The following is a 15025-nucleotide window of genomic DNA, read 5'->3' as shown; positions in this document are numbered from 1 at the left end:
TTCTATGATACTACAATATTACCTCTATGATACTACAATATTACTTCTATGATACTACAATATTACTTCTATGATACTACAATATTATTTCTATGATACTACAATATTACTTCTATGATACTACAATATTACCTCTATGATACTACAATATTACTTCTATGATACTACAATATTACCTCTATGATACTACAATATTACCTCTATGATACTACAATATTACCTCTATGATACTACAATATTACTTCTATGATACTACAATATTACTTCTATGATACTACGATATTACTTCTATGATACTACAATATTACTTCTATGATACTACGATATTACTTCTATGATACTACAATATTACTTCTATGATACTACAATATTACCTCTATGATACTACAATATTACTTCTATGATACTACAATATTACCTCTATGATACTACAATATTACTTCTATGATACTACAATATTACCTCTATGATACTACAATATTACTTCTATGATACTACAATATTACCTCTATGATACTACAATATTACTTCTATGATACTACAATATTACTTCTATGATACTACAATATTACTTCTATGATACTACAATATTACTTCTATGATACTACAATATTACTTCTATGATACTACAATATTACCTCTATGATACTACAATATTACCTCTATGATACTACAATATTACCTCTATGATACTACAATATTACTTCTATGATACTACAATATTACTTCTATGATACTACGATATTACTTCTATGATACTACAATATTACTTCTATGATACTACAATATTACTTCTATGATACTACAATATTACTTCTATGATACTACAATATTACTTCTATGATACTGCAATATTACCTCTATGATACTACAATATTACTTCTATGATACTACAATATTACTTCTATGATACTACAATATTACTTCTATGATACTACAATATTACTTCTATGATACTACAATATTACCTCTATGATACTACAATATTACTTCTATGATACTACAATATTACTTCTATGATACTACAATATTACTTCTATGATACTACAATATTATTTCTATGATACTACAATATTACTTCTATGATACTACAATATTACCTCTATGATACTACAATATTACTTCTATGATACTACAATATTACCTCTATGATACTACAATATTACCTCTATGATACTACAATATTACCTCTATGATACTACAATATTACTTCTATGATACTACGATATTACTTCTATGATACTACGATATTACTTCTATGATACTACAATATTACTTCTATGATACTACGATATTACTTCTATGATACTACAATATTACTTCTATGATACTACGATATTACTTCTATGATACTACAATATTACTTCTATGATACTACAATATTACCTCTATGATACTACAATATTACTTCTATGATACTACAATATTACCTCTATGATACTACAATATTACTTCTATGATACTACAATATTACCTCTATGATACTACAATATTACTTCTATGATACTACAATATTACTTCTATGATACTACAATATTACTTCTATGATACTACAATATTATTTCTATGATACTACAATATTACTTCTATGATACTACAATATTACCTCTATGATACTACAATATTACTTCTATGATACTACAATATTACCTCTATGATACTACAATATTACCTCTATGATACTACAATATTACCTCTATGATACTACAATATTACTTCTATGATACTACGATATTACTTCTATGATACTACGATATTACTTCTATGATACTACAATATTACCTCTATGATACTACAATATTACTTCTATGATACTACAATATTACTTCTATGATAATACAATATTACTTCTATGATACTACAATATTACTTCTATGATACTACAATATTACTTCTATGATACTACGATATTACTTCTATGATACTACGATATTACTTCTATGATACTACGATATTACTTCTATGATACTACAATATTACCTCTATGATACTACAATATTACTTCTATGATACCACAATATTACTTCTATGATACTACGATATTACTTCTATGATACTACAATATTACCTCTATGATACTACAATATTACTTCTATGATACTACAATATTACTTCTATGATACTACAATATTACTTCTATGATACTACAATATTACCTCTATGATACTACAATATTACTTCTATGATACTACAATATTACTTCTATGATACTACAATATTACTTCTATGATACTACAATATTATTTCTATGATACTACAATATTACTTCTATGATACTACAATATTACCTCTATGATACTACAATATTACTTCTATGATACTACAATATTACCTCTATTATACTACAATATTACCTCTATGATACTACAATATTACCTCTATGATACTACAATATTACTTCTATGATACTACAATATTACTTCTATGATACTACGATATTACTTCTATGATACTACAATATTACTTCTATGATACTACGATATTACTTCTATGATACTACAATATTACTTCTATGATACTACAATATTACCTCTATGATACTACAATATTACTTCTGTACTTACGATGTTCCTGTTCCAGCCCGCCCTGACTGTGATGTGCGGTGGAAACGAGCTCTTCTTCTGCCTGCTCTACCTCCTCCACCACATCGAAGAGCCCGCAGGTAACACATGCAGCGCCCCCTGCTGGTGCCGCTCAGCACTGACACGTTCACACAGGGTTACAGAGCAGACATGGAGTTACAGGCTGGGTGTCTGTGCACAGTGTGTCATGTGTGAAGCGTGTTTTAAAGCGTGTCATGTGTGAAGCGTGTGTAAAGCGTGTCATGTGTGAAGCGTGTGTAAAGCGTGTCATGTGTGAAGCGTGTGTAAAGCGTGTCATGTGTGAAGCGTGTGTAAAGTGTGTCATGTGTGAAGCGTGTGTAAAGCGTGTCATGTGTGAAGCGTGTGTAAAGTGTGTCATGTGTGAAGCGTGTGTAAAGTGTGTCATGTCAAAAAACTGAAGAAAAATTGATGAAAATGTGACAAAAAGTGACAAAAATGTAAAAAAAAAAAAAAAAAAGACAAAAATATGCCAAATAAATTGACAAAAAATGACAAAAATGTGATAAAAAAAAAATGATTGAAAAAATTACAAAAAGTTACAAAAATGAGTTGAATACCCAACAAAAAAATGATGAAAAAAAAAAAAAATCTGATGACGTGAGGAAAAAGATCCTCTCAGTTCAGGCGGGAGTTAAGAGGTTAAAGCGTGTCCTGTACGAAGCGTGTTTTAAAGCGTGTCATGTCACAAAAGTGAAGAAAAATGGATGAAAATGTGACAAAAAATGACAAAAAATGTAAAAAAAAATGGCAAAAATGGTAACGGTCTCAACTTATATAGACAAAAAATGACAAAAATGTGGAAAAAAAAATGATACAAAAAGTTACAAAAATGAGTTGAATACCCAACAAAAAAATGATGAAAAAAAAAAAAATCTGATGACGTGAGGAAAAAGATCCTCTCGGTTCAGGCGGGCGTTAAGAGTATGAAGCGTGTCATGTATGAAGCGTGTGTAAAGCGTGTCATGTATGAAGCGTGTTTAAAGCGTGTCATGTATGAAGCGTGTCATGTATGAAGCGTGTTTTAAAGCGTGTTGTGTTACAGGATGGCTGTACGCGCTGCTGTTCGTCTGCGCCCTCATCTCTTTTGCCAAAGCCGCCATCTCCGCGGTGCATCTGGTCACCGCGGCGCAGAACATGGCCGCCCTGGACACGGCGGAGCGGCAGAGCAACAAGAAGCAGAGACACTACACGGAGCCACGCTGAAGCGCCGGTACGTGTACGTGTACGTGTACGTGTACGTGTACGTGTATTGCACTTTACGACCCTGTGTCACAAGTTCTGACAGTCCATTTATCACGTGACTTGTGACGTGTTTATATCCTAATGTCTTATTTTGCCAGTGCCCTCTGCTGGACATGTGTGGAAGTCTCTCTTTTTTATGTAAGGCGCCCCCTTGTGGCTGGAGTGAGTATTCTGGAATGGGCCAGAGACTTACTTTTTCTTTTTTTTTAAAGGAACAGGCCACCGTTTTTTCCATACTGAGATATGTTCTTTTAGCTGTGACGAGTTCTTCAGGACCTGTCTGATCTTCAGTCACGTAAACCCAGCGCAGACGGCGTTAGCATTTAGCCTCTCCCTCTCTCCTCTATAGCTCCAAAACAGGTCAAGATAGAAGCTACCAAGCTCTTCCACGTTTTCCCCATTTAAGGCGAGACACTTTAGGTGAAAGTATTGATGTTTCCCGCAGTGGTGGAAGTGGAGATTTGTATCTGTTTTCCTCCCTTTACATCTTAGTTTTCATGTCAGATATAAAAATGATGATGTTTATTTGATGATGTTTTGTCTGCGAGGTGGGGGCGACCCGGAAGTAGAAAGGCCGTCTTTCCCGCGGGTTTTCATTCCTAAATATTGACAGATTTGACATCCACGTGTCCTGCTAAGGGGCCCCGTGATGACGCTTTCACCCAAATATGGTGTTTTTCCTCCTACGAGACGCTGGAGCGGAAGAGTCGAAGAACGGGCCGAGCAGGACATAAAAATGACAAACATTTGATTAAAAAAATGACAAAAATGTGACAAAAAATGACCAAAAAATGACAAAATATTGACAAAAATGTGACAAAAATGTGATAAAAAAATGACAAAAAATGACAAAAAATGACAAAAAAATGACAAAAAATTGATTAAAAAAATGACAAATAAATGACAAAAAAAATAAAAATGTGACAAAAATGTGATAAAAATGTGATAAAAATTTGACAAAAAATTACAAAAAATTGACAAAAAATGACTAAAAAATGACAGAAAAGTTACAAAAATGAGTGACATCCACGTGTCCTGCTAAGGGGCCCCGTGATGACGCTTTCACCCAAATATGGTGTTTTTCCTCCTACGAGACGCTGGAGCGGAAAAGTGGAAGAACGGGCCGAGCATGCGCACTCGCTACAAAACTTCAGGGCTGGTTTTCTCTGAATGAGAGAAGCCGCACTCGGGCAGAGCCTGAGCCCTTATAGAAGCTCCCACAGACTCCAAACTTTACAGGCTGAGACACAACAAGATTTAGAAGGTTTTTTCAGAGGGATTTTTTAATATCTAATTCCTAGCCTGATTTATTCAGCTTTGAAACCAAAAAAACAGGCGGAATTTGAGTTTTTACAGATTTTTTCACTGATGATTAGTTTATTAAAAAACTAAACAAAATATCCAAAATCCCCTCTGAAAAAATCTTAATTACTAATATGTCAATAAAATAAAACCAGAACATTTAATCTGGATCAATTCATTAGCGTGTCATGTCAAAAAAGTGAAGAAAAATTGATGAAAATGTGACAAAAAATGGTAAAAATTGTAAATGGTAATGGTCTCAACTTATATAGACAAAAAAAGACAAAAATATGCCAAAAAAATTGACAAAAAATGACAAAAAAATTGACAAAAAATGACAAAAATGTGAAAAAAAAATGATTAAAAACATTACAAAAAGTAACAAAAATGAGTTGAATACCCAACAAAAAAATGATGGAAAAAAAATCTGATGACGTGAGGAAAAAGATCCTCTCAGTTCAGGCGGGAGTTAAGAGGTTAAAGCGTGTATAGAGAACGGTACTCTCGTCAGGCCCGCCAACGCCGCCCCAGCTGCGACAGGTGCAACAGGAAGATTCAGGCTTCCAAAAACCAAAGAGCCAAAGGCAAAATCTGAAAATGCAGACCCCAATGTGCAGAAGGCCCCAAAAGCAGAGAAGGATGGAGCAAAGGAGGAGCCAAAGAAAAAGAAACCTGCCGCCAAGAAGGAAGAAAAAGATGAGCCATCAGAGGAACCTAAGCCTGCAAAGAAGTCAAAGAAGGATGATGTATCAAAAGTGGCCCCAGCGAAGAAACCTAAAGGGGCTAAAAAAGCAGCAGAGGCTGAAGAGGCAGAAGAGACTGTGACTGCAAAACCTAAAGGAAAAGCTAAAGCCTTGAAAGAGGATAAAGCAGGGAAGGCACAAAAGGGCAAAGCAGCACAGAGTAAGGCACAGGCTGAGTCTGAAGCCCCAGCAAAAGTGCAAGGAAAACGTGGGAAAAAGGCTACAGAGTAAACTGAAGCTAATGTTTTTACTGTTTTAAAATAAAGTCTTGTATTTTTCAACAACAAAAAAAAAAAGAAAAAAAGAAAAAAAAAAAGAGGTTAAAGCGTGTCATGTATGAAGCGTGTTTTAAAGCGTGTCATGTCAAAAAAGTGAAGAAAAATTGATGAAAATGTGACAAAAAATGACAAAAATGTAAAAAAAAATGGGTAAAAATGGTAAATGGTAAATGGTCTCAACTTATATAGACAAAAAAAGACAATTTGATAATATTTTGATTTCGCAATTTTGGCCATTTTAATGCTCAAAATGCCTTATTTTTATGTGAAGTGCAACACATTTTTTTTTCATATTTATATCTGTGATGTTCAGCAAAAGCTTCAAATTGACGTCTCTACATTTATGTTTTTCCCTGTTCACCTGCAGTGTCTCGCCTTAAATATGGTTACGTGAAGTGTTCCACTACAAAGTATAATTACACACAATTAAACAATGTGGATTTTCTAAGCGGATAAAAGGGGGAACTATATTGTAAGGCGTAATAATACCAGGAGTAGTTTGGCATCCGCGCAGTAATAAATGCTAACGCCGTCTGCGCTGTGTTTACGTGACTGAAGACCAGACAGGTCCTAAAGAACTCGTCACAGCTCAGGTAAGAACATATCTCAGTGTGTAAAAACGCTGGCCTGTTCCTTTAACATACTCAGGAATTTGTGTGAGGATTGAATCATGTCACGGGCCGGAAGTGGCCCGCGGGCCGCCTGTTGGGGATCCCTGTGACAGACTGTTACATGACCTATCTGCACATTTTGAAGCTAAGACTCATTTTGGTTCAGGGCATCAGTGGATGATCTTTGAGGAACATGAGCATCAGCTACAAGCTCGTTTTGTAGTGTGTTCATTTACAGTGAATGTGTCAATGCCATCGAGCTGATCTCAGGACACACTCATGTGGAATCATTTACTTTCCTTACAGTTAAAGAATCAATGGTACTTATGTTTTTGTACTGTTAATGTTGCTGTACTGGACTATTTTATATTTTTGTGCTATTTTTCATTAAACTGTGGATCATTGTGGAGATTTGTTTTGTTTTTTATTCATGCAGTCCTTATATAGAGTTCGGGAATGTCCACAGTTACCATGGAGATCCGCCATCTTTGCAGTTGTTAGCATACATTTCCATAGACTAACATTAGCTAAAAACAGTATAAAAAGTGGAGAAAAAACCAGTGGAACGACTCCGTTAGCTGCTGAGTCACTGCTGGTAAATACATCGAACACTGTGGTGTCCAAGTGTTTTAATGTGAACAATAACTACAGTATTTTAACTTTTAAAATCTCCATTAGTTTACAATGGCTGCTAATCCCATAATGCTTAGCGATATGACGTAACATTCCCGAACTCTATTTGAAGAGTTTAGTAGTGCTAGGCTAGTGCTAGGCTAGTGCTAGGCTAGTGCTAGGCTAGTGCATGTCTATGGTAACTAGTAGCCATGTCTGATTTGCTCCTTTGTGAATTCCACGTAGATACAGACGCATCTCGTCATAGAAGGGGGCGTGGCTTCGCCGAGGGGGAAAATAGAGTCTTTAGAGAAACACAATTTTCCCTCATTTTAGCCATTTCCTGGTGGAATATCAACTTATTTATCACATAAATAAAGTCAAGTGTAAATCAGGCCCATATGGATATTTTCTCACAGCAGATTGTTCAGTAAAAGTGAAAAAATGGCAGTTGTTGCTAGCGTTAGCAAACTGTTAGCATTAGCCCGATGCTAACATGTAGCATCAAGTTAGCATTCTCCGTTATTCATGTATTTATGGGCTGTTGAACCACTTTGCTCCTCCCCATGTCATTGTTTCTTTATTTAGTAGAAACTATATTCATAATTCAGCGTTTGTTAAAGTAGTTTTTGAATAATTTGAGAAAGTTTAGATTTTCTCCAAATTGTTTTCCCCTTAACTGTTTTCAAACATGACCATATATGGGCGATTCCCGAGATGCGTCTGTATCTATGTTAAAAAATCCTGAAATATCCCTTTAACCGAGTACATTTTCTCCAGTTCAGCTTTACCCAAATCTTAAAGGTTACAGCCTACAGTGTAACGCTTCATTTCAAAGCTAAGACGAGATGGCTGTTCCTCTTACATATTAAAACACTTTTTTGTTGCTATTTTGATGCTTTTGTTTTTATTATTATTATTATTTAGGAGCTTTTAGATTTGGGTAAAGCCAAACGGGACAGAACGTGCTCAGTTCAGGTGGGGGTTAAGAGGTTCAAGAGCTTTTAGAAAAGTGACTATGGAAGCAATGGCCGCTTGTAGCAGAGATTCACCACGGCGACGCTAGGGGGCGCCATCGCTGCAGTGGCGGCAGAACAAGCTAGTTTTACATTGCACAGCGTCGGACTTTAGCCACGCTCTGGTCCAGCTGATCCTCCTGTGACAACGCTGAGGTTAACTCCCGCCTGAACCCAGAGGATCTTTGTCCTCACGTCATCAAATTTTATTTCCAGCATTTTTTTGTTGGGTATTCAACACATTTTTCGTCACATTTTGTAATTATTTTGGTCATTTTTGTCATTTTTTCATCAATTTTTTGATCTTTTTTGATTTTTTTTGTCATTTTTCGTCACATTTTTGTCATTTTTTTGTAGTTTTTTTGTCACATTTTTGCCACTTTTTCATCAATTTTTCGTCACTTTTTTGTCAATGTTTTCTCACCTTTTTGTCACATTTTCGTCATTTTTTGGTCATTTTTTGGTCATTTTTTGGTCATTTTTTGGTCATTTTTTGTGTGAATTTTTTATCAAATGTTTGTCTTTTTTTGTCACATTTTTTTGTATTTTTTTTCTTCTAATTTTTATCACATTTTTGTCATTTTTTCGTCATTTTTTCACATTTTTGTCATTTTTTGGTCAATTTTTTATCAAATTTTTGTCACATTTTTTTTATTTTTTTGTCACATTTTTGTCATTTTTTATTTTTTGTGTGACATTTTTGTGACATTGTTGGCACTTTTTCATCCATTTTTCGTTGCTTTTTTGTCAATGTTTTCTCACATTTTTGTCATATTTTTGTCAATTTTTTATCAAATTTTTGTCATTTTTTGTCACATTTTTTTTCATTTTTTTGTCACATTTTTGTCATTTTTTCGTCTATTTTTTGTGATATTTTTGTGACATTGTTGCCACTTTTTCACCAATTTTTCGTCGCTTTTTTGTCAACGTTTTCATCACTTTTTTCTCACATTTCCATCATTGTTTTCGTCTCAGTTTTGTCGCTATTTTCCCACCTTTTTTCCAGAAGCTTTTGGATTGGGGTAAAGCCAAACTGGAGAAAAGGTGCTCGGTTCAGGTGGGAGTTAAGGGGTTAAAGAAACCAGGTTTTCAGAAGAATATTTTAGAAATCTGGCACTAACGAGGGCCGGACTGTTAGCATTGGAGCTACACGTCACACAAGGGCGGAGTCTGCAGTGAAGATCCCGCCCTTATGCCCTTTTTAGGAGCGGGGAGGAGGAGTCATGACGGTTTGTTCATATTATCTAAGGTGAATCTGAAACGTGGCACTTCATGATCAGGCTTTTCTGGATCTGAAATGAGGCGTAACACGTCTGAGGCTCGAAGAACTTAAATATTCTTTTTCACTTCAGAACTCTCTCTGGATGAAACGCTTGTCGGCCTCTTTCAGAGACTTTAGAAGATGTTTGTAAACGAGGTTTTACTCAAACTTAAAGAGTAACTAAACACCAAATCCACTTTTTTTTACTGATAAATAGAGTTAGCTACATGTCCCAGTCAATATGTTGACATTTGGTGCAAACTTGTTCAAAATCTCACTTTTGTGTCTAAAACCGCAGGGTTAGCGCCTCTACTGGTTTAAAGCAGCAACTACATTTGATATTTTGCGATTGGAGGAGAGTGTGTCCACGGCGTCCACAAAACGTCATCAGTTCTGCCCGTGGTTCTGCCTCTGTGCCTCTGTGGCCCCGCCCACACACGCCTCTGTGGCCCCGCCCACACACACGTACATTTACAACAAACGACGTAAGAAATATTTCTGCTGGTATTTTATTCAGCTCACTTGGGAGAGTAGCATTATTTAGCCTTAGCTACGATGCTAACTTATAGTTTGAGATTCTGGAGGTTTCATATTGAGCTCATGAGTCAAACCAGCAGGTGGCGCCCCTGCGATGCTCACACTTGGGCTGAGGTGGTGTAGAGGAATAAATCCCTTAGAAAAGCGACTGTGCGATGCTCTCTCTCTGTTCGCAGTCACTGACAGCGAGCGAGTCGTCTACCGGTGGCCATCTTTTTTTTTTCTTAGGATAGCTAGTTGCTACATCAAGCAATCACAAGTCATGAGAGTGCACCAACTCTCCTACGAAAACATCAACCTTGCGCACAGTCGTGACAGCGGTAACAGCATCTGTCAGTCCTGTCAGATCCAGGGGCGTGGTCTGAGACTGTCAACAGAGCAGACCCCGCCCACACACTCACCCCCCTCGTCTCCCCCAAAGCCTCCGAGACCACCCCTTTCTCAGCACTTTTTGACTTTAGTTTGTGGGTGGGGAAAGGCTCTGCCACGCCCGTTTAGTTACTCTTTAAAGAAACATGAATATTTCTGAGCCAGAAGGAAAACGTGCACTTTTATTTGTAATATTACTATAAATATGATGAATATAAGGAATATATGAACTATTGTAGCTGCTCTGCTGTTTGACAAGGTTTATATCGAAGCCTGCAGCGCCCTCTACTGGCCACATGTGGTATTGTGTGTATTTGATTTGATTTAGAGCCATTTAAACAGACGTTTAAAGGGACAGGCTGGATCTGACTCAAACATTAGCATCAAATATAAACTAGTGAAGAGAGAGAGAGACGGACGCCCGGCTCATGTTTGAATAATGTGGGCGTTACAATAGTTTAGTCCTGAGTGACTGATGATAAAAGGCTCATACTGACGTACGTCACTTATACACTCGCTGCTGTCTCACTCTCCTTCCTCCTCTTCCTCCTTTATCCTCTTCCTCCTCTTCCTCCTTTATCCTCTTCCTCCTCTTCCTCCTCTTCCTCCTTTATCCTCTTCCTCCTCTTCCTCCTTTATCCACTTCCTCCTCTTCCTCCTTTATCCACTTCCTCCTCTTCCTCCTCTTCCTCCTCTTCCTCCTTTATCCTCTTCCTCCTCTTCCTCCTTTATCCACTTCCTCCTCTTCCTCCTCTTCCTCCTTTATCCTCTTCCTCCTCTTCCTCCTCTTCCTCCTTCCTCCTCTTCCTCCTTTATCCTCTTCCTCCTCTTCCTCCTTTATCCTCTTCCTCCTCTTCCTCCTCTTCCTCCTTCCTCCTCTTCCTCCTTTATCCTCTTCCTCCTCTTCCTCCTCTTCCTCCTCTTCCTCCTTCATCCTCTTCCTCCTTTATCCTCTTCCTCCTCTTCCTCCTCTTCCTCCTTCATCCTCTTCCTCCTTTATCCTCTTCCTCCTCTTCCTCCTCTTCCTCCTTTATCCTCTTCCTCCTTTATCCTCTTCCTCCTCTTCCTCCTCTTCCTCCTTCATCCTCTTCCTCCTCTCCCTCCTTCCTACTCTTCCTCCTCTTCCTCCTTTATCCTCTTCCTCCTCTTCCTCCTCTTCCTCCTTTATCCTCTTCCTCCTCTTCCTCCTTTATCCTCTTCCTCCTCTTCCTCCTCTTCCTCCTTTATCCTCTTCCTCCTCTTCCTCCTTCCTCCTCTTCCTCCTTTATCCTCTTCCTCCTCTTCCTCCTTTATCCTCTTCCTCCTCTTCCTCCTCTTCCTCCTTTATCCTCTTCCTCCTCTTCTTCCTCTTCCTCCTCTTCCTCCTTTATCCTCTTCCTCCTCTTCCTCCTTTATCCTCTTCCTCCTCTTCCTCCTTTATCCTCTTCCTCCTTTATCCTCTTCCTCCTCTTCCTCCTCTTCCTCCTTCCTCCTCTTCCTCCTTTATCCTCTTCTTCCTCTTCCTCCTCTTCCTCCTCTTCCTCCTTTATCCTCTTCCTCCTTTATCCTCTTCCTCCTTTATCCTCTTCCTCCTCTTCCTCCTCTTCCTCCTCTTCCTCCTCTTCCTCCTCTTCCTCCTTCCTCCTCTTCCTCCTTTATCCTCCTCTTCCTCCTTTATCCTCTTCCTCCTCTTCCTCCTCTTCCTCCTTCCTCCTCTTCCTCCTCTTCCTCCTCTTCCTCCTTTATCCTCTTCCTCCTCTTCCTCCTCTTCCTCCTTCCTCCTCTTCCTCCTTTATCCTCTTCCTCCTCTTCCTCCTTTATCCTCTTCCTCCTCTTCCTCCTCTTCCTCCTTTATCCTCTTCCTCCTCTTCCTCCTTCCTCCTCTTCCTCCTTTATCCTCTTCCTCCTCTTCCTCCTCTTCCTCCTTCCTCCTCTTCCTCCTTTATCCTCTTCCTCCTCTTCCTCCTTTATCCTCTTCCTCCTCTTCCTCCTCTTCCTCCTTTATCCTCTTCCTCCTCTTCTTCCTCTTCCTCCTCTTCCTCCTTTATCCTCTTCCTCCTCTTCCTCCTTTATCCTCTTCCTCCTCTTCCTCCTTTATCCTCTTCCTCCTTTATCCTCTTCCTCCTCTTCCTCCTCTTCCTCCTTCCTCCTCTTCCTCCTTTATCCTCTTCTTCCTCTTCCTCCTCTTCCTCCTCTTACTCCTTTATCCTCTTCCTCCTTTATCCTCTTCCTCCTTTATCCTCTTCCTCCTCTTCCTCCTCTTCCTCCTTCCTCCTCTTCCTCCTTTATCCTCTTCCTCCTCTTCCTCCTTCCTCCTCTTCCTCCTTTATCCTCCTCTTCCTCCTTTATCCTCTTCCTCCTCTTCCTCCTCTTCCTCCTTCCTCCTCTTCCTCCTCTTCCTCCTCTTCCTCCTTTATCCTCTTCCTCCTCTTCCTCCTCTTCCTCCTTCCTCCTCTTCCTCCTTTATCCTCTTCCTCCTCTTCCTCCTTTATCCTCTTCCTCCTCTTCCTCCTCTTCCTCCTTCATCCTCTTCCTCCTCTCCCTCCTTCCTACTCTTCCTCCTCTTCCTCCTTTATCCTCTTCCTCCTCTTCCTCCTCTTCCTCCTCTTCCTCCTTTATCCTCTTCCTCCTCTTCCTCCTTTATCCTCTTCCTCCTCTTCCTCCTTCCTCCTCTTCCTCCTTTATCCTCTTCCTCCTCTTCCTCCTTTATCCTCTTCCTCCTCTTCCTCCTCTTCCTCCTTTATCCTCTTCCTCCTCTTCTTCCTCTTCCTCCTCTTCCTCCTTTATCCTCTTCCTCCTCTTCCTCCTTTATCCTCTTCCTCCTCTTCCTCCTTTATCCTCTTCCTCCTTTATCCTCTTCCTCCTCTTCCTCCTCTTCCTCCTTCCTCCTCTTCCTCCTTTATCCTCTTCTTCCTCTTCCTCCTCTTCCTCCTCTTCCTCCTTTATCCTCTTCCTCCTTTATCCTCTTCCTCCTCTTCCTCCTCTTCCTCCTCTTCCTCCTTCCTCCTCTTCCTCCTTTATCCTCTTCCTCCTCTTCCTCCTTTATCCTCTTCCTCCTCTTCCTCCTTCCTCCTCTTCCTCCTTTATCCTCCTCTTCCTCCTTTATCCTCTTCCTCCTCTTCCTCCTTTATCCTCTTCCTCCTCTTCCTCCTTCATCCTCTTCCTCCTCTCCCTCCTTCCTACTCTTCCTCCTCTTCCTCCTTTATCCTCTTCCTCCTCTTCCTCCTCTTCCTCCTCTTCCTCCTTTATCCTCTTCCTCCTCTTCCTCCTTTATCCTCTTCCTCCTCTTCCTCCTCTTCCTCCTTTATCCTCTTCCTCCTCTTCCTCCTTCCTCCTCTTCCTCCTTTATCCTCTTCCTCCTCTTCCTCCTCTTCCTCCTTCCTCCTCTTCCTCCTTTATCCTCTTCCTCCTCTTCCTCCTTTATCCTCTTCCTCCTCTTCCTCCTCTTCCTCCTTTATCCTCTTCCTCCTCTTCTTCCTCTTCCTCCTCTTCCTCCTTTATCCTCTTCCTCCTCTTCCTCCTTTATCCTCTTCCTCCTTTATCCTCTTCCTCCTCTTCCTCCTCTTCCTCCTTCCTCCTCTTCCTCCTTTATCCTCTTCTTCCTCTTCCTCCTCTTCCTCCTCTTACTCCTTTATCCTCTTCCTCCTTTATCCTCTTCCTCCTCTTCCTCCTCTTCCTCCTTCCTCCTCTTCCTCCTTTATCCTCTTCCTCCTCTTCCTCCTTCCTCCTCTTCCTCCTTTATCCTCCTCTTCCTCCTTTATCCTCTTCCTCCTCTTCCTCCTTTATCCTCTTCCTCCTCTTCCTCCTCTTCCTCTTCTATGCTCTGAAGCTGCACCTGAGAGTCAGGAGCTGAAGGTCTGTGAGATGTTTTCACCACCGCGGCCTCTCGGGGGCGCTCTCGATGTTCGCCCACAAGAAGCTGTTTTGTTTCTTTTTTCTTGCTCTCATTATAAATGACCCCAAAGTCGATCCGGACGAGCGAGAGCCATCGAGGAAGAGGACGAGGAAGAGGACGGATCCAGGAGGAAAGCACGAGGTCCAGGCGTGACTCTGCGACACGGAACAAAACATGTTTAACGTCTGGTGTTTTTATGATGAATGTGTTTTTTTGTCTGGTTTGTTCAGTTGTGTGTTTATTGTAATGTGTTGTGTGATAAAGGAGCTGCAATAAGAGCGATGGTTCTGATGTAGATCTGATGTTTCACGTGCAGATCCATGAAAGATCAACTTTAACCTCTGAACTCCCGCCCGAACCCAGAGGATCTTTTTCCTCACGTCATTACATTTTTTTTTCATCAATTTTTTGTACAATATTTTTGTCAAATTTTCATCACATTTTTGTAATTTTTTTTATCAAATTTTTTTTCCTTCATTTTTTTGTTGGGTATTCAACTCAATTTTTTTGTCACATTTTTGTCATTTTTTCGTAAATTTTTTGTCATTTTTTTGGTGAATTTTTGTCGTTTTTTTGT

This window comes from Gobius niger, assembly GCF_951799975.1.
Source record: "Gobius niger genome assembly, chromosome: 10".
NCBI classification, from domain to species: Eukaryota; Metazoa; Chordata; class Actinopteri; order Gobiiformes; family Gobiidae; genus Gobius; species Gobius niger.
Note: the sequence above shows the minus strand (reverse complement) of the source record.